Consider the following 22111-nt stretch of genomic DNA (forward strand, 5'->3'; position numbering starts at 1 on the left):
TTAAAATTTTTTATAGATTCAGGGTATATACATGCATGTTTGTTACATAGATATATTGCATAATGGTGAGATTTGGGCTTCTAGTGTACTCATCACTTTAACAGTGAACATGGCACCCAGTAGGTAATTGAAAAGATTTAAGAGCAGAGCTGAGGCTTCCCTGAAGAAAAAGAAATTTCACCTGTGGACTTCAGCCGCAACTCATACCACAGAGTACCTTCTGCCCTTCCTGACAGTCTGCTCTATGGATTTCAGACTTGCTTGACCAGTCTTCACAGTTGTGTAAGTCAATTATTTGCAACAAATTTCTCTCTCTCCACACACACACAGACAGACAGACATGCACACAAATATGATTTCCATTTCTATGTGAAACCCTGACTGATACAACCATTGTGAAAATTCTCACCACCAATTTTAGAAAGAACAGTTGCATGCATACATGTTTGTTTGTATGTATGTGTGTGTGTGTATATATATATTTCACATATATAATACACATATATACATACATACACACATACACATAGTGGAATTAAAACAGTAACCTTTTTGCCTGAAAGAGATACAAGTTTAAAAAATTATAATAATGTTTAATATTATCGACAGTACTAAGTGATAGCCTGTATATAAATGCTAATGTAAATTGATGCACCCTTTCTGAAGATGAATTTGGCTAAGGGGTCTCAGGTTCTTTCATCTAAGAATCTCTTGTGGACACAAAGATTTGTGTACGAGTATCTGCAGTTCAATGTGTTGTAAGTCACTTAAATGTAAAATAATAAGAACATAGTTTCCTCCTTGAAATGTTATGCATGCTTATGCAGATATGAAAAGTCTCAGAAAATTAGGGATATGAGAAAATACTCAAAACGTGTTCAGTGAATGCATTATAAAACTGTATATTGTATCCAAGTTTCAACCAGAGAAGCAGATCTAATATATATACCAAGAAATTTATCTCAGGGAAATGTGTTACGTGATTATAAGTCTGAAATCCATAGGACAAGCTCTCAGGAAAGGACAGTTACAAAGCCCTCTCAGTATTTTTTTTGGAAGCCTCAGCCCTACTTTTAAAGCTTTCTAACTGATTAAGTCAGGCCACCCAGATAATCCAGGGTAATCTCTCATACTTAAAATTAATTAGAGACTTTCATTTACATTTGCAAAATCCCTTCCCAGAAATACCAGGTAGTGTTTGCGTAAGTGAAGCCTGTAGCCTAGCCAAGTTGACACATCCGAAAAGCCATCATATATATACATGATCCCAGTTTTGTAAAAAATCAATATAAAAATTTAACAAACCTGTAAAAGAAGGTCAGGGAGAAATACCTGAATATGGTAAAATGTTTATGTAAAAGATTATGACAGATTTTGTCTATTGTATGATCCTCCATTTCTCAAAATTTTAAACAAATACATACAATATTGTGATTTTAGTCTGAAAATACAGGTTTTAAAATGTCAACAAACTAAATAATAGTCAAGGACCATAAAAGCAAATAATAAATTGTCACTTATTGTGTTAACCGGTACCTCAGTATAAAACCTGCTATCAGCTAAATAAAGCATGAGATTAAAAAGCATCATTAATCAACTCATGAGCAATGAATCTCAAAACTTGCGAAGCCTCACCTGACTCAGGACATGCCTAATCCCATTGGGTTTCTTGTCGGTTCTGACAAAAAGGGACACAGGAGGGCGCTGGGGCGAGGGCTCAGTTTGATTCCCTGGAAGGAGACATCTCTCACATGATTGATCCCTTACTGACTTGGCACATGAAAATTTCCAGATAATTTGGTCTTCAGGTGCCTAACTTTTGATATTTTCACAAATTTTAGTTTAGTACACTGAAATTATCGTGTGTGTGAGGAGTGCAATGATTAAGAGAAAACTGATTTTCTATGGTGTAAACAAGATGTTTTTCTCATAACATAATCTGCTTTCACACAAATTGACTTCAATTTCACTGTGAATTTAGATTATAAAAAGTGAGAACTGGAAGAGATTTTAGACCAACCCTCTTTTGACAGATGAAGAAGCTGAGGGCATGAGAGGTGAGGTGACTTGTTCAAGATCACCCTGATGGGCAGGGAAAATGACAGGACTGTCATCAGGCCCCCTTTCATACCAGTACTGTGTGAATTCTACTATGTCACTCTGCCTTTTTATCTGCAATCTGTTTGGATCAGGAAAAGTAATTGCCTCCTTAACATGTAATAGGAACTAGAGAAAACACTGTTGAACTTAATCATTTTCTTTAGATGTATTTATTTCTCTGTGTTCACTCAATAATATTTGAAACTGCACTGTCAAACGCTGTGGCTACAAATGTTTACTCAAAATATGTCTAGTCTGAGTAACTACATTTTTAAAATTCAATTTAATTTAATTTAAAAATTTTTAAATGAATATTCGATTCAGTTATTAAACACTTTTAAGTTTGGAACAATGTGTACATGTGAATCTACTTTTCCATCTATTCATTTTATGAAATCTAAATAAGGGTCAAATATATCTAATGACAGTTGAGATGTACTGTAAACATAAAATATGCACAGGGGTTTGGAGACACAGCACAGAAAAAAAAGAACATAAGATACCTTATTATAAATTTTTATATGATTACATAATGAAATAATAATATTTTAGATATATTGCATTATACAAAATATGTTTAGTTCACCTTTTTCTTTTTACAATTTTCCAATGTGACTATTAAAAAATTTGAAGTTATACACATTAGGTTTTCATTGGATAGCATCGATATAAGACTAAATTTTTACAAATTTGTAATAAAGTTTCTGTATTAGTTCATTCTCATGCTGCTAATAAAGACATAACTGAGATTGGGCAGTTTATAAAGAAAAAGAGGTTTAATGGACTAACACTTCCACATGGCTGGGGGAGCCTCACAAACATTGAGGAAGGCAAAGGAGGAGCAAAGGCATGTCTTACATGGCAGCAGGCAAGAGAAGAATGAGTGTCCAGCAAAGAGGGAAGCCCCTTACAAAACCATCAGGTCTCAGATCTCGTGAGAATGAACTCACCATCACAAGAACAGGATGAGGGAAACTGCCCCCATGATTCAATTATCTCCACCTGGTCCCTCCCACAATAGGTGGGTATTATGGGAACTACAATTCAAGATGAGATTTGGGTGGGGACACAGCCAAACCATATCAGTTTCTCTAAATATCTCTTTTGTGTTTTTAATTACATGGAGGCACATATGAACAAACTTCCACTCCATGTTACTCTGGATCTTTCTATGTTATTCTCTGTGCAAGAGACACATCAATCAGAAATCAGCACCTGGAATTTGGGATGTTGGCTTTGTAATTTACTCCTGGTGAAACAGACACTGATAGGATACTTTAGGGATTTGAAAGTAAAAAGGTATTGAAGGAAATCACTGGTATCCAAGGGATATATGTAGATTCCCTTTATCACGCTCCATTGAAATCCCTAATGTAAACCCTAAAGGTGTATTTTAAATAACACCTGAGCCCCAGGTATCATTTCATTAATGAAGATTTTGGAGCACTGAGGCTCAAAACGTGGCTCCCACAGGACTTTCCCCTTCAATAGCATATACCTTAGCTCCGCCTTCCCATTTTAGCTCAATAACTGCATCAAACTTCAGACAGTGAAGTGCTATGACATCCCTTAACATAATTTCATTCAGGTCTCATAATTGGAACCATTGTTTACGTTCTTTGTTCATGACATCTTAAATATATGGTGTGTCCCTCCCAATTGGCAGCCAAATATTTCTTATAATGGGCTCCTAACATGTTATCCCATGGGTGTACCGTAAACTTCATTTTAGATACTCTTGAGGAAGGTTTGAGTAGCCTCCTTTACTTTTTTCGTACTCAAATATCCTTTGGGCATCTTTTGTGAGTTAAACTGTAAATTTGTATTCCCTAAAATCCATATACTGAAGTCCTAACATCTAGTATCTCAGGATGTGACTGCATTTGAAGATAGAGCCTTTAAAGAGGTAGTTCAGGTAAAATGAGGTCCTGTGGCCCTACTCTAAAATGATGGTGTTCTTACAAAAAAGGAGATTAGGGCAGAGACATGTACATGCACAGAGGAAAGACCATGTAAGGATACAGCAAAGGACAGCCCAAGACTAAGGAGAAAAGCCTCTTAAGAAACAACCCTACACATCTTGATCTTGAACTTTCAGCCTCTGGAACTGGGAAAAAATAAATGCCTGTTGTTTAAGCCACCTGATCCATGGTGTTTTGTTATGGCAGCCCTAGCAAACTAATACAGCATCCATCTCAGTGGGCCTTGACCAGCATCCCTTCCCTAGTCACTGCTGAATGACTTTCATGTTGGATGTCACTTTTCTTGTCCTTAAAAGGACTTGTTTCTCCCACTTGCCTTAAGGTATTACTCCCCTGCTGCTCCTCGGCATCCTCCAAAGTGCAATTCCTATGTGCCTCATAGTCCATCTTTTAAAGTCAGATCATTCCATACCTTCTCTTCAAATTTGATGAAAATCTCTCTAACCAATTTTTAGTGAAGTGTTAACAAACAAACAAACAAACAAACAAACAAACAGAAAAGCAATGAAATTTATAGAGATTATGCTTAGATTCTAACAATCAGTCCTAGGGCTGCTATAGACTGAATGTCCATAGACCTCCAAAATTTTTACTTTGGGACCTAATCCCAATGTGATGGTATTTGGAGGTGGGACCTATGAGAAGCAATTAAGGTCTTAAGGGTGGAGCCCTCATGAATGAGATTTGTGCTCTTTTATAAAGAGGTCCCAAGGAGCTCATTTGCCCCTTCCACACAGTGAGAAGACGCCCTTCTGTGAACCAGGCAGTAGCTCCTCACCAGACTCCAAATCTGGCTCGTTCTTGGACTTCCCAGCCTCCAAACTGTGAGAAATAAATTTCTGTAGTTTATAAGCCACCCAGTTTGTGGTATTTTATTAGAGTACCCTGCACAGACTAAGACAGAGCATTTGGGAAGCAGTGAATGAGGTATGAGGAGCAAGGCCTATGCAGAATTGTTGATCCAGGTTGGAATTTGGCCGCGTACTCACGCAGTGGCCTTGGGGAAGCTTGGTAACCCTCCTGAGCCCCTGTTGCCTCATCTTTAAATTAGGCTTGCTAGTTTCTTCCTCACTGGGTTACTTCAAGAATTAAATGAGGCTGGGTGTGGTGGCTCACACCTGTAATCCCAGCACTTTGGGAGGCTGAGGCAGGCGGATCACGAGATCAGGACATTGAGACCATCCTGGCTAACAGTGAAACCCTGTCTCTACTAAAAATACAAAACCAAAATTAGCCAGGTGTGGTGGCAGGCACCAATAGTCCCAGCTACTTGGGAGGCTGAGGTGGAAGAATTGCTTGAACCTGGGAGGCAGAGCTTGCAGTGAGCCAAGATTGTGCCACTGCACTCCAGCCTGGGCAACAGAGAAAGACTCCGTCTCCAAAAAAAAAAAAAAAAAAGAAGAAGAATTAAATGAGATAGCACATGCAAGATTCATGGCAAGTAGTACTGCATAATAAATACTAACTCCCTTGCCTCCAAGGGGATGAAGGTTTCTTTGAAATATGCCTACAGATATTTTTAAAAAACAATAACAACAACAAAAGTGTTTTATGGTTAAATAAGGAGGAGGAACAACATCTGTTTCTGGTGTCCTTTGGTGAAAGAACATTCATTTATATTCTAGGGCAGTAGTGATGTAGCCCTAATTCTGCAGACACTTGAATGCAGTTAGTAGAAATGCATCATCATTTAGCCTCTCTGGAAGGGAGGGGGTTGCTGGTGAGCTCTTGTAATAAGGGTCTCAGTGCAACCGTTCCTGAATTCTGATTTCACTTTACCACATGACTGAGCTCTGGAAGACTTTTTACTGCTTTTTTTCTTCCTGATGCAAAATAATAATGGCAATGCTTGTTTCACTAAGAAGAAAATATTGTAACTAGAATACTCATTTATACATTTACACACACACACACACACACACACACACTCATCTATCATGAAGTACCTATTGCAATGAGAAATTTGCCCCTTTTAGGTTAGGTTCAGCTCAACAGACACACGGGCACTAGCTGTATGCAAGTTACTCTCATGACCCTGAGTGGATACGAGACAAGTAGATGAATTAGACCCAGTCTTTGCCCTCAAGCCCTGGCCACAATACTATTCTTAGAAATGAAATTTGAGGCCGGGCGTGGTGGCTCACACCTGTAGTCCCAGCACTTTGGGAGGCTGAGGCGGGCAGATCACGAGGTCAGGAGATTGAGACCATCCTGGCTAACATGGTGAAACCCCATCTCTACTGAAAATACAAAAAACTTAGCTGGGTGTGGTGGCGCCTGTAGTCCCAACTACTTGGGAGGCTGAGGCAGGAGAATGGCGTGAATCTGGGAGGCGGAGCTTGCAGTGAGCCGAGATCGTGCCACTGCACTCCAGCCTGGGCAACAGAGCGAGACTGTCTCAAAAAAGAAAGAAAAGAAAAGAAAAGGAAATGAAATCTGAACTCCCCACCTCCATGATTTTAAAGTTCTTAGAAAGATACTGGGTGAATGTTGAGTAGTGTAGAATAGCTGCTTGCCCTCCCATCTTTTCTCTAATTAACAGCTGCTGCCAAGATTGCTTAGTCCTCTCCATTTGGGAACCCACCCAGGTCATGGAAATGGTCCCTCATTCAATTGCATTATCCTCACTCAGCACTGGGCTCCCTGCTGGTGGGACAAAGCCCAAGTGTGAGGCCCCTGATGCTGTGCTGCTAAATCGAAGAGGTCTGTTTCTAATCCACACACTTCTCATGAAAGAAAATAAATGACTCTATCCAGATGTTTTCAACAGTAACACATCAGCCAGGTGATACTCCACCAACACAAGTGACAGGAATATCAACTTCATTTATGTATTTTTTCCAACAACTTTTCCAGAACTCAAAGGAAACACATGTCTCCTAACAGCACAATGCAATTAAAATATAATCTGTTAAATGTCAGTGTTTTACATTTCCTTCCTTAAGGCATCAGACTAGAAAAAAATATTTTATAAGGAACATTTATTGAGGGTGTAACTAGGCGCTGGAGGTGATCTAGAATGACATGAAAGGATTACTGTACTTGAATTGGTGAGAATTAATTTGGACATCTGTATTAGTCAGTTCAGGCTGCCATTATGAAATGCCACAGACTAGGTGGTTTGAGCAACAAAAATTTATTTTTTCACAGTTCCAGAGGCTGAAAGTCTGAGATCGAGATCAAGGTGGTTGCAGGTTGGTTTTTTCTGAAGCCTCTCTCCTGGCCTTACAGACGGCCACCTACTTGCTGTGTCCTCATATGGCCTCCTTCCAGTCTGTATTTGTATCCTAATCCCCTCTTCCTGTAAGTACACCAGGCATACTGGAATATGGCCAACTCATAGGACCTCGTTTCACCTCAATTACCTCTTGAAAGACCCTATCTTCAAATAAGTCCACATCTTCAGGTACCAGAGATCAAGACTTCAACATATGTATTTAGGGGTCGGGGGACACAATTAAGCCAACAAGACACCCATGGGCAGATCTTTGGATTCACCTAGTCAGTGGTGTCATTGTTTTAATCTGACATTCTGTGCCACTTTTACCCCTTGTTTCACAATCATTCAGGTTGGCTGTAAGGGACTTCAGGGTGCCAATGATCACACTCTGCTGATTCTGATAATATAGGTAGAACCACAATCATATTGCAGTTCTGACTCCTTCCACACTCCCTCATATCCCTTTCTTAGACATAATAGATGTTTGAGAAGGCAGCAGAGATTCTCCATAAAGAAGGAACAGATGAAGGTGGAAGAACAAGGTTTTGCTTTGATAATATATATCAATGGCAGCTGCATTCTACAGAATAAAGACCAAAGAAGAAAATGTAAAAATTTTCTATGTACACCCCTGATCATTTCAATTTTAGAAACTTTGGAAGCATTTGGTTAAAATGTAGTCATTTTTGTTGTGTATCTCGTAAGTACAACCTGGGTCTCACGTGGTAGGAAAACTGAGCACCCGGCAGGGGAAGGGCCTCTTCACTTCTTGTGCGTATGCAAGGACCCTCAGACCCATCTCTCCTTGGAACCAGAAGGGATCTGAGAGCTCACCCTAGCCAACCTATTTAATTCTACAGGTAAGGAAGCTGAAGGCCCTGGAGGGGAAGCTTGCCCAAGGTCATAAGTGTGTAACACAATGAAGACTGCAATTTGGACTCACAACTCCCACTTCAGTGCTCTTCTCACCACATCATATTGCCTCTTGATCTGTGATGTTCTGGTCTGGATGGCTCTGTTTCTGGAGGTGTTTGTTGTCAAATTACTAGCACACTGTTCTTGTTGTTCTACATACATATATAAAATAGCTCAATTACATATATTATAAAATAATTCAATTACATATATTATAAATAATATTAATATATAGACACTACCCTCGTTATATTTTCTAAATATTAGAATATATGCAGTATAATATATGTATAACAACACAATATAGTTATGTTGTGTATATATGGTATTAAACATAGAGTTCTGCTATTTTGCCAGGCTCTGCCCATGTCGGGGACAGCCAGTCTGTACAACGTCCTCTCTGGCTACCCAGTAACTCTCCATCACTCACTCCCACCAACCCCTTGTGCAGGATGATCACACTGTGTTTCCCTGGTAGCCCTGAGAAAACCACGCACAGCTCTATCGTCAAGGTCTTTCCTTGACTACAGTGCTTTGCATCTGTTCTCCTGTTTGTTTGCCTGTTTCTTCAGTTTCTAAGGATAATCTGGTCCCTAATTGCCTGCACTTAAACCCCTTGAACACAGTGTGTTTCCCTGGTGTTTTTATATTTCCCTGGGCTTCTGAGCAGTGCTTTGTCCTGAGACTCTTTCTTCCAATATAGACTGTCCTGTGACCCTACTGTGATATGATAATCCAAAGGGAGGCAATTTTTAATCAACCAGCACAGCACATGGGAGGAAGCCAAGGCTTTCTGCCTGAAGACACTTCTTTACATTCTTTAATTCTGAATACATTTTCAAGCAAAATGAAAATGATACACCTCAGTTTTAGGTGTTCATACTAGCTAATTTTATTTCTTCTTTTTTTTCATTTGTAACATTATCCCAGTTCCTCCCAACCCTATGGCCCTAACCCAACAATTACCCTCTGGATTCTCTATCCTTTGGTTTCAGCCAATAACCAAGTACAGGAGAGGCAGCTGAGAACTGAACATAAAATCATCAGATCGCTACAACACACAGTCACTGCCAGATACAAATACCTTAATGAATTCATGGTTTATTGCTTAAAAACTCAGCTAGCTTCAATCTTGTGTTTGACATACACATTATTTCCTCTTAGCCGTACCAAAAGCTGAATTTGGCTTTAATTCAAGCTATGCTATACTGAAACATTAGAATCTTGAAGCTACCTTCCAGAAGATATAAATGTGGGCATGGATTTGGGGCAGACTTACTTCAATGAGTCCTGGTATGGGAGTCAATCTAAATTTCTCATGAAAACCACGCAGACATTTGTTTGGGTCATTTATCAGGAAGTGAATCTTTGGCACAAAAAAGATATTCCGAGAATAAGAAATTCAAACGGCTAAGAACAATATATCTCACCCTAAAGCTCTCCAGTAAGGCTTTCGTACTTTCCCACTGATGAAATATGGCAACATTCAGGCTTGCACTTGGAGCCAGCAGGCTGAGCAGAGAATAAGTGCCACTTGCTGGGATACACTCCGTTTAGGCCATTTGCTTTGCTCGTCATCACCTATCTGTAAAAGGCTATGGATTATACCCCACTAATTTGAAGTTAAGTCTATGGACTTTATCCACCCTGAAAAGTCTAAGTTTTAATACAAGGAGAGATATTTAGTACAGTAAAAACACAATGCAAAATGAACCTGATTCACCTCTGAAAATCCATTCCTTTGGATATTTTTCTTAACATTATGCAACCCCAGTTATATTTGCCTACAAATTACCAAGTAACCATAGAGGTGATGTCTTATGGTGATTGAGAGAGTGCTGTCTCTAGGCAGACCACCTGCAGGAAGTCCTGCCACTTATTTGCTTATGTAACTTCTCTGTGTTTCAGATTTCTCATCTGTAAAATGGAGATAATACCTTCTTTTTTGTGAGTGTGAGGATTGATGAAGTGACTACATGAATAGTGTTTAGAACATGGTATTAGAGCAGGTACTGTGGCTTACCTGGTACACAGTAAGCACTATACATACACAAACTTAACTGATATAATTAATCTACTGGATAGTCTACATCTGAGCTTTAATGAACCATATTAGTATCTTATTATTTTCTCATGCATTAATGTGAAATTATATATAGACTACACAAGGGCTGAAATTAATTACAGATTTTTTTTTTTTTTTTTTTTGATATGGAGTCTCACTCTGTTGCCCAGGCTGGAGTGCAGTGGTATGATCTCAGCTCACTGCAACCTCCACCTCCCAGGGTTCAAGCAATTCTCCTGCCTCAGCCTCTCGAGTAGCTAGGATTATAGGCACCCGCCACCATGCCTAATTTTTGTATTTTTAATAGAGACGAGGTTTCACCATGTTGGTCAGGCTGGTCTCCAGTTCCTGACCCCAGTTGATCCACCTGTCATGGCCTCCCAAAGTGCTGGGATTACAGGCGTGAGCCACCGTGACCAGCCAATTTAAAGATTAAAATAATATATCATGCTCTAATATTCTACATCTGGCCTTCCCAATGATATACAACATATTTTTAAAGTTTCAGAAATGATGTGAGGTGGTATTATTGGGGTTCTAGCAGTTACAGAGTTGGGTGGAGGAAGGTAGAGTCAAGGGAAATAAAAGAAATTAAGGACAGCATTTGTCAGTAGCTACCAACTATCTCCAGGGGTCTATTTGTACAGTCACCTCACACTGCACCTCCACGGGTTCTAGGGTACAGCAGCCTTCTCAAACACGGGCTTTATGAAGCCAGTCACTGCAAAGAAAGGTCCATGGGGAGACAGGAGCTAACAATATTGAATAAAATAGCAACATTTTGAAAAATACATTTAGGAACGGCCTTGATTCATAAAATTAGAGAAACTGCATACTGCATATTTATTATTTTTAAGTCTATCCTGGAGGGGAATCAAATCAAAGAGGACTTGTTTTTATTAAATAAAATCCTAGAATTTGCTGCTAATCAAGGCCTTTAAAAACAGTCACAGGATTGAAGGTTCAACTTAAACAACTTCTTTCTTCTTCTGTTTTTGCATTTGCTTCACCAAGCACTTGCATTTTGAACCTCTCAAACAGATCAAATCAAAAGAGGATTTTAAAATTAACTCTCCTGCTTCACAGTTTTTACAGAAAGCACAGTTATAATTACTTTTCCAAAGTGAATTTGGTGCTGAATATACTGAGGGTATAAGGACTATATTGCTGAAATTTTTATAAACAGAATGTTAAGTAGATACGGTGTAGTAATCAATTAAAAGCTAACTTTTCAGGTGGGAAGAAGATAATTGGCCTCTTCAAAATATTAAATCATTTCAATAACTGTTTAAATTAAAGATCTGAGTTGTGACTTCAGAAAGCCAAATATCTGCATATTTAACATCATGTTGATTAAACACCTTAAAATTAACACACATTTCATTTTTCATTTAGAAGTACATCATCCTCTATGCAACACCCTCCTCAAATGCCTAACCAGTGTTCTATTCTTCTTCTTGGAGTTAGCTAATTACTAGACTTTGAGCATTGGAATATTTCTGTGCTACAATCTTTTCATCCATAAAACAATTATCTCTGTTCCCTATTTCATATAATAAATAGTAAAGGTTACACATTGCTTGAACTGTTCAAATGGAAGCAATTTCCTAAATACATGATTGTTATCATAGAACATCAGAACAAAGAGGTACAATCAGTCAAGGTCCTGTTGGTGTTTGTAGACCATTTATCCAACTTGAACCTTTGTGCTCTGGTTTTTTCTCTACAGGCATCCTCTGTATCCATGGGGGGTTGGTTCTAGGATCCCCATGGATACCAAAATCCATAGGTGCTCAATTTCCTTATATAAAATGGCAAAGTATTTGCATATAACCTACACACATCTCATATACTTTAAATAATCTCTATATTACTTAAAATACCTAATATGATATAAATACTATGTAAACCATTGTTATACTGTATTGCTTAGGGAATAATGACAAAAAAAAAGTCTATACGTGTTCAGTACAGATACAACCATCCTTTTTTTCCTGAATATTTTCAGTCCAAGATTGGTTGAATCCGTAGACATAGAACCTACATACATGAAAGGCGGACTGTATATTATTTCTAAACATTCTGGGACAAAAAATTATTGTTCTTTATATTTACATTTATATTTATATATTTATTTTCTAAGAATGCTAGAATATGATACTGGAAGGATGTGGGTGGGCAAGCTTGGAGGAGTTCAGACTAGGTTAAATAATTCTGCATCTAAAAGGAAGAGATCAGGAACTATGGTAAAGAGCTAAAAAGATTTACAAAACCATACCTGGCAAAGGACAGAGAGGAGAAAGAAGATTTTGGGAAAATATGGGCAGTTTAGGAACCAAATACACTGGAGAATGAAATATAAGCACCTCCTATTATTTTCCATACAAATATTGAGTGAAATCATCCTGCTAAAATGGTAGGGTCAGAGTAGAGTCTCCATAGTGAATGTGAAGATGTGTTGAGTTGGTACCCTGGTCAAAACAGATGATGCACAGAGGGACTGCTACATATGGACTACAGTATAACACCTCTGAAGCCAAGTATTGACCTGGTATCATACAGGAAGGATCTGGTTCTCAGAAAGGCTAAGTGATGTTCTCAAGGTCAACTTTGATAAAGCAGTAGAGTTGGGATTTGAATCAAAGTCTCTCTAGCTTCAAAGTCCGTGTCCTTTTGCTGATTATTCCTCACACACTGAGAGGCACTGTCCTCTAGACTGAGCACTTAAGGCTAACTCATCTTCTGCTTCCCAAACCCTAATACTACCCAGCACATGGGCAGTGTCGATTAAAGGATCTGTCACTGGTTGTAGGTGCACTGATTATGGCTGCACTAGACTGCGAACTCCCTGAGGGCAGGCTGCCTGCTCTGCTGCTTTTAAAATTTTTTTAATTTTTAATTATTATGGATACATAATAGTTGTACATATTTATGGGGTACTTGTGATGTTTTGATACAAGCATACATTGTGTGATGATCAAATCAGTGTAATTGGGGTATCCATCACCTCAAGCATGTACCATTCCTTTGCATTAGGTATAGTCTATTTCTACTCTTTTGGTTATTTTGAAATGCACAACAAATTATTGTTAACTATAGTTGCCCTATTGTGCTGCCACACACTAGATCTTATTCCTTCTCTCTAACTGCATTTTTGTATACCCGTTAACCATCTCCTCTTTATCCCATTCTCCCCACTATCCTTTCCAGGCTCTGGTAACCATCATTCTACTCCCTATCTCCATGCGTTCAATTTTTGTTTTAGCTCCCACATATGAGTAATGATGTGTGATATTTGTCTTTGTGTGCCTGGCTTGTTTCATTTAACACACTGTCCTCCAGTTCCATTCATGTCATTGCAAAGAACAAGATTTCATTCTTTTTTGACTAATATTCCATTGTGTATATGTACCAAAATTTTCTTCATGCATTCATCTGTTGATGGACACTTAGGGTAATTCCAAATCTTGGCTATTGTGCATAGTGCTGCAATAAACATGGGAGTGCAGATATCTCTTCAATATGCTGATTTCCTTTCCTTTGTATACGTGCCCAACAGTGGGATTGCTGGATCATATGATAGCTGTGTTTTCAGTGTTTTGAGGACCCTCTACAAGTTCTTTATAGTGGCTGTCCTAATTTACATTTCCACCAACAGTGTATAAGGGTTCTCCTTTCTCCTCAGGACTCACCAGCATCTACTATTGCCTATCTTTTTGATAACAGCCATTTTAACTGGAGTGAGATGATATTTCATTGTAGTTTTGATTTGCATTTCTTTAATGATTAGTGATATTGAGTATATTCTATATACCTGTTGACTATTTGTATGTCTTCTTTCGAGAAGTCTCTATTTAGATATTTTGCCCATTTTTAAATTGGATTATTTGGGTTTTTCCTATTGAGTTGTTTGAGCTCCTTATATATTCTTGTCAGAGGTGTTCAAACCAGAGCGACTCCATTTTGAACGGGGGCTAGGACAATGAGGCTGGGATTTGCTGGGCTGCATTCCCAGAAAGAAAGGTATTCCTAGCCTATAGATGTTTATGGCTAAGGGTACAGATTGATAATGTTTACTAAATGGACCAAGTCTTAGGAATGCCCTAACATCCTGATATCTCGAGAACAAAGACATTCCTAATTTTGCTTTAAAGTGAATAATATTGATTCTTGCAAAATATAGTAATTAAAAAAATTAATCCTTTATCACAAACTTGTAGCAGAACACATCTCCCCATAATCTTTTTTTTATCCTGTATATAAACAAGCGCTATACCTAGGGTGGACGTGTTCCTCCTCTTACTTTCAGGAATGCCCTACTCTGTCTATGGTGTAGCTGTGCTTTCACCACTTTACTTTCTTTTTTTTNAGCCCACTTTACTTTCTTAATAAACTTGCTTTTGCTTCATTCTGTGGACTCGCCCTGAATTCTTTCTTGCATGAGATCCAAGAACCCTCTCTTGGTGTCTGGATCAGGACACCTTTCCTGTAACATTCTGAATATTAGTATCTTGTCATGCAGGTAGTTTGCAAATATTTTCTCCCATGCTGTGGGTTGTCTCTTTGCTTTGTTGATTGTTTCCTTTGTTGTGTAGAAGCTTTTTAGCTTGATGGAATCCCATTGTCCAGTGTTTGCTTTAGTTGCCTGTGCTTTGTGAGGTCTTACTCAAGAAATCTTTGCCCAGACCAGTGTTCTAGAATGTTTCCCCTGCGTTTTCTTCTAGTAATCTCATAGTTTCCAGGCTTACGTTTAAGTCTAATCTTTCCACTGCATTTCTAGCACCTAGTCCATGACCTGACATGCCAAGACAATGTTTAAAGAATGAGTTGTTGGATCATCAGTATCTAGCCTCTAAATTCTTCTAATTCTTAAATCACCTTTTGTAATCTTCATGAAAATTACGCCTCTAGATCAAAATGTGAGCTTTTGCTGGAGGCCTCGCGGACTCTAACACTGGGATCTTTCATTTGATTGCATGATTCATTTTAAAGAAAATGTTTCTGATTTCAGTCCATGGTTTAGAGCCTTACATGTTATCTCATCACAGATGTGTAGAACACAGATACTATTTCCAGCACTGTGCAGCACAGCAGGGCATGAGTAGCATACTGGCAATGGGCTTGCCTAGGAGGAAGGCATGTAATGTAACCCTGCAGAATTTAAATTTAAGAGCTAGTTTTGTTTACCCTTGCAGAGTTCATGAAATGCATGCTGTCATATTGATTCCTCCATTCTCATATTACCGTGTATACTTACCAAAGATTTAATTTCATAATTATTTGTGTGATGCAGGGATGAATGTCTATATCCCCCTGCAAGACCATCAGCTGCCTGACTAAGCTGTTATTGGTTGGCTGTTCCGTTCACCATTGCATCCCTATGGCCTAGCATGGGTTTAAGTGCTCAATAAATATTGTTGAATGAATGAAATGAATGTCTGCATTCCAAAGTGGGCAGGGTCTCTTTCATAGAAGAGCATGAAAGCAGAAATTTTTAACTTTGCTCCACAAATAGTCCTACACCATCAGAATCAGAATCACTTGGGTTGCTTGATAAACAACAGTCTTGGGCTCTGAATCAGAGCCTTTAGGGAGTGTGGCCCAGCAATCTACCCTTTTAACACATACTCCAGGGGACTCTTAAGCACACTAGAATTTGAAAACCCACTGCTACCCAGATTTTATTTAATAGCATTTATGCTTCAAGGGAAGTGTACATTTTAAATCTGCAACTTAGAGTCCCAAGTGTTATTTGGTGCCCACAATTCGAAGGTAAATGCCGTCAGAGAAAGACAAGACTTCGCACAACGCTGAATGCATTGTAGACTTGGTTTCACAGCATGTTACTTCTATTCATCTATTTTACTTTAAGACAGCATGAGTTCTAACAAAAAGCTATGCTTGAGATTCTAGAATTCTCAGTCTTTGGGGAAAGACATGGAATTCTTCTCATCATTCACGCAGCACCTGGGACAAATTGTTCAGTGCCGAGTGTGTATGTTTGATGTGAAAAGCACACCTCTAATTAATCACTGCACTCCCAGCTGGAACACTTTCCCCAGAATTGCTGCAAGCTTGACTGAAGGACCCTTCTCACCTGTTTTCCAGGCATATCAGATTCATTTAAATGGCCTACTAATTTTGTCTATTAGCTCCTTTTTCTAATTTGCTGCATTTGTTTATTTTTGTCAGATTGTGAACTAGACACTTCACAATCAGGTAGCTGTAATAGGCAAAATGTTGACACATTTTGTTAGGCATCTGGAGGGGGGAAAGTGTTTCATTTATTGAATTTGAATTATGAAAGATGGGGGTTTTAAAAAAATAACCATATTGCTTATAATTTGTGCTCCCAAAAATGCTGGTTATTAGCCAAACCAAGTCAAGTAACACCTTGTTCCCACTTGCTAGCAGTGAATTTCCAGCATGGACGGCTTTATAGAAAGTAAACTCAATGCAGGATTCCATTCCCATTTACTTGTTTTGCTATATTTCAGCAGCATGTCTGTTTTTTTGAAAAGGTTGTTTTCATCCATCATACTTTCCCTCATTTAAAGGCTAAAACAATTTTTGTCCTTCTCAAATCCTAAAGGAAGCAATTGATTCCGATTGCATAGGAGAACTCTACATTTTAATGAATTCTTTATCTTAGAGTAACATGTTGTGTTATGTATTTCAAAAGCAGTGGCAAAAAATGAACCTCAAAGCCACATTCATCCAAATGTCTATTATACTTAGAGAAGGCTTAAATGTTACTATTTATCTCCACATTAAAAAAATACAGTATAACCTTTTGTAAAATTTATAGTTTTGAACTATGTCTTACCAATATCTCTCAAGCCCATTGGAATTTTCTAAAAGTCTCCCTTGAGGAAATGATTCTGAGGACTCTCACAAGAGCTTTCTTTGTAGAAGACACAGCCTTGATGGAACTGTATACTTTTCTATCCCCATGAATGCTTGGAATGAGAAAATCTCCTTTTTTCCAGAAGTATATACACAGAATGAGTGCCAGTCTTAGCTAACACTTTTCTGAAAGTGTGGACAGAGTCTTAGTTATATTAGCACATCTCTGCCTCCCAATCAGGTGTCAAACCTGGCAAAAGGAGCTTTACAAGTATGAAGATAGCTGTCACAGCTAAATTACCAAGTACCAGTTGGTAGTCATCATCTAAATTGAAGAAAATGCCTGTAGGTGGTTTGTTAATTCAGCTTAGAGAGAATGAAATGACTGGGTCAAATGTCACTTCTTTTCTAATACAGCAAAGGAAAAGTACTTAGAATTTGTGTTACAATATGAAAATGGAAAGGCCCTTACAAATATCTAAATGCTTATTCAAAGGTAAGAACACGACCTTAACACATTGAGATGACAACAGACCCAAACTAGCACTTCACTGCTGTATACAAACCCAGAATGAACCAACAAGTTCATCATATTGTCATCTACAGGCAATACAACGTATGTGCTAGCACTTTACGCGCCCCCCCCAACCAAAAAAAAAAAAAATTCTTACCCTGTTCTCTGGCCCAATCTTCATTCTTGGTGGCAACTTGCTAGACCAGAAGTTCTCAAATTGTGAGCCCTGTACTAGCGGCATCCTGGAAACGTGTTAGAAATATAAAATTTCAGGCCCTACTCTAGACCTACTCAACCAGAAATTCTGGAGTAAAGCTCAGCAGCTTGTGTTTAATCAAGACCACCAGGTGATTCTGGTGTTTGCTAAAGTTGAAGAACGACAGTGCCGGACAGTACTGCATGTATTGCTCTCACCTGAATAACAATTTGCTTCATCTGCTTTTAGGATTTTCTCATTCTGTGAGTAGCATCAGGGGTGGGGCCCACTCCCCAGCCATCTATAGGGGCTCACAGTCCAATTGCTTTTGGATCTTAAAGGTTGCAAAATGTAAACGTTCTGCTATTTCTCTCTCCTTCCTTGGCTTCTACGCAAGATTTTGATGACATGTAAGTGCATTGCTCCACACATTCCATATTTTATAACTAGCTCTGATAATTGCCCTCCTCCAATTCAAAATAATGTTATTATCTTCTTTTCCGTAACAAATCATAGATTGACATTCCTATTATGGTCTCTAAACTTTCTCTTATTACCCCTCCCATTGATTTCATTAAATAATTATTTACAACAGTGGTTCTCAATTTGGGCCTCTTACTGTAATCACCTAGAGGAGTTTTTTTTTTTTTTTTTTTAAGTCCAGTGACTGAAAGGTAGGCCAGAGTAACTAAATACAAATGTCTGATGATGGAATCCAGGCATCAGTATTTTTTTTCTCATTTAGAGCTCCTAATTGATTGCAATGTGTAGTCAGGGTTCAGAACATTTATATATATAGGGGTGTGTGTGTGTGTGTACGTGTGTGTGTACATGTGTGTGTGCGTGTGTGTACGTGTGTGTGCGTGTGTATGCATCCTATTTTAACATCTTTATTAAGCTTGGGAATTCAGTCGAGGGTCTGGTTACATAAACACCTGTGCATCAAATATTCTTTTTAATCCACTAAACACATACAAAAATATATATACTCACTCAGGCAAAGAAAATGACTAAACAAAATGTTTCTTTTCTTGGAATTCAACATTGACAAAAGTTGATGATGCCTTGTCTTGATGATGGTGGTTTGCTGAACATATGTTTTTTTTTTTTTTTTTAGTAAAGGTCAGTATTAAAAGAAGAGAAATAAAAACATGTCAACAGAAACACAATTTTATAGTCTCATATATTTGCAACTTGTTTCTGATGCAGATTAGCTTCAAAGGAGGGTCTCCAAAAGCTGAGTACTATCGTGTAAAATTTCCTTCCGAAGGAGGTAAAAGAAAGCAAAGAGTAATAGCTTATATGAGAATAGATTCTCAAACTTGAAATAGAAAGCAACAGTTGTTCATCTGAGGTTGACATATCTGCTTTCCAACACTTCTACTGAGGCTTCTGTCACCTTTAAGATGCATTTTTAAAATACGTAATAAAAAAGAGCTTTCCTTCTTAATGCATTTACACTGCATAAAATCATGGGTAATCATGCCCAGAGGAACTGAAATATACAAAACACAGAAGCTCTTCAACCTTAATCACACCATGCAGAGAATAACAGGCAAACAGAAGTAAAGTTATGTTTTCCACAGAAAAGCAAATCTGACTCCCGTGGATTTATATTAGGAAACTGATACATTCAAAAGAAATAAGGGAACACAAAGCATTTTTATAGAATTACAATATGTGTGCTTATCAAGCATATAGGATATACTTATGATTATATAACCTGTTTGTGGTACATAACTCTGCCATTGTGGCACAAAAGCAGCCACAGGTAATACCTAAACAGATGAGTGAGGTTGTGTTCTAATAAAAAAAAAATTTTTATTAGTACAGAAAACAGTAGCTGGCCAGAGTTGGCTCACATTGGAGTGTTTACTGACCCTTGGCCTAGAGCATCATTTCTATGAGTGACCACGACAACTCACATGACTTAGAAGTGCTTGGCTCTACCCTCTCTTACACTATGGTGTGGTCTGGATCTCTGTCAGCAGCCCTCGAATCTCCACACACCATGCCTTCTTCCAGTAATCTCATCTGTGTGAAAATGTGTGCTGATGACTCTAAATCATGTTCTCTACAAACAGTCTCTTGAGAGCTGGGCTATTTGCCTATAGGTGCACACATAGAGCCAAATGCCTCCTCTGTACACCCACTGAGATGATCTATAGGCAACTTAAACTTGGCACTAAAACAAGCCACTCTCTTTCCCATAATGCCTACTCCTCCTTTTGGACTTTCTGTGTAAAGAATGACACTCCCATCCACCTAGTGATCCATGCTGAAGATCCATTGGCATATGGCAACCCATATGCCAATCGCTAGGTTAAATATGGCACTACTATACTATGGACTACTACACAGCCTCAAAAGCCATGAATGACAGCTACATACAACAACATGGATAGATCTCAAAAACACTGTGTTGAGTGCAAAAAGAAAGAAACTGAACACATTCTATGATGTTATACTATATGTGTAATTTAAAATGCATCATAAAAACAACACTGCATTTTTTTTTCCAAAAACATTTCAGGATTTATAAACCAAACACACTAAAGGAGGGGCCTTTGGAGTAAGATAGGAACAATGGAGTAGAGATTAGGGAAAAAAGAAAAATGATAATACCAACAAAATAAGGGAAGAAACTTGACAGATTGATGACAACAGTAAGCCATCATGATTAACTCAACTCTGCATGTAAAAAAAAAAAAAAAAAACTTTAAGTAGAAAAGCTGTAGTATAGGCTGCAAATCATATGTGCCATCAAAATAGGTAAAGTGAATGACTACATTGCTGATGTTATAATGTTTAAAAAGTTTAATAAAGTTGAGCTTATATAATGATACAATTGTAACTACTTTGATCTTAATGATATTTTTCAATTGCATAGCATAAACCTGTTCATCACATTAATAACTAAATTATTTTACCACAAATAAAGTTTTCTAGAGTTTACCAAAATGGCCTGGTGTCATCCAGCTTCTTGATGTGAATGTCTTTAAATTTGCTACTGTAAGGAGCTGCCCAGATGCAGTAGGAAATGTCAAAAAGCAGCACCACATCTGACAATGCATTATTCAACCAGACAGATGCTATGACATCATTATATAAGGTTTTTTACAGATCTATCACATAGAAGTTTATAAGCAGAAATTAAAGAGGGTTGTCAACTTCAATTTAGAAAATTGCTGCATGATCAAAATATAGATGTGTTGGACCAAAACATTGTTAGAAAAAAAAATGCAGATACATTACTTTTATTTTGCACAAGGAAAATTGAAAGTAAAAATACTGCCAGTCATTAAGGGGAGCATACACTAACTGAGAAATGATTAAACTGGCCAATCTCTAATGTATATCTTGGTGAAATTTTTGTACACTCTGTTAAGTAACACAAACCCTTGAAAACTACAGTTTGGTACTAAGGCTTTCTGATTAAAGCTGAATATACTGGATGCGAGAACAAGTCACAACTTTTATTGATTCAAACATGAAAAACAAGAATGGGCTTTGTTTTATTTTATTTGGCTTTAGAAATATGGTATGGGCCTTTTAATTGGTTACTCAACTTTTGACTTTTTTTCCATTGGTTCCAGTGGTATCATTTAGAGAGAGCTCTGAAGGTAGGTTTTTCACCTAGCCCTTCAAAATCACTTTAATTCTATTTCTGTCAAACTGATAAGCATATGCAAACCCAATATCAGGACCATTCTTGGGAAAAACTAAATGTGAACAAAGGTCACTTCAGTGCCTCTATACCCGCACTCCTTTCTTATTCTCTTCTTGACTCTCTGGTCCCACCCAACTGCCACACAATGTCCTCATGTTCAGTGATATGGAGGTGGTTTCCCCCACACTGTTCTTGTGGTAGAAAATAAGTCACACAAGATCTGATGGTTTAAAAATGGGAGTTCCCCTGTGTGACCTCTGTTGCCAGCCTCCATGTAAGACATATCTTTGCTTCTCCTTTGCCTTCCACCATGATTGTGAGGCCTCCCCAGCCAGGTGGAACTGGTAAGTCCATTAAACCCCTTTCCTTTCTAAATTACCCAGTCTTAGGTATGTATTTATTTGCAGTGTGAGAACAGACATTATAATATATTCAGTTCCTCACTGCTGCCAGCTTTTTCTAAGCCTCTGTCCTTTCTTTCATTCAGAATACTCCTGTGTTCTGTATCAGGAGACAGTGTGTACCAAAGTACTTTACGAACTACAAGTCACTTTACAAGGACCTTTGCAGTTTGTACAGCCTCAAGGAGGCTAAAACAGATGC

The sequence above is a fragment of the Rhinopithecus bieti genome, unplaced genomic scaffold (genome assembly GCF_001698545.2).
Source record: "Rhinopithecus bieti isolate Rb0 unplaced genomic scaffold, ASM169854v2 scaffold_23918, whole genome shotgun sequence".
In the NCBI taxonomy this organism is placed as follows: Eukaryota; Metazoa; Chordata; class Mammalia; order Primates; family Cercopithecidae; genus Rhinopithecus; species Rhinopithecus bieti.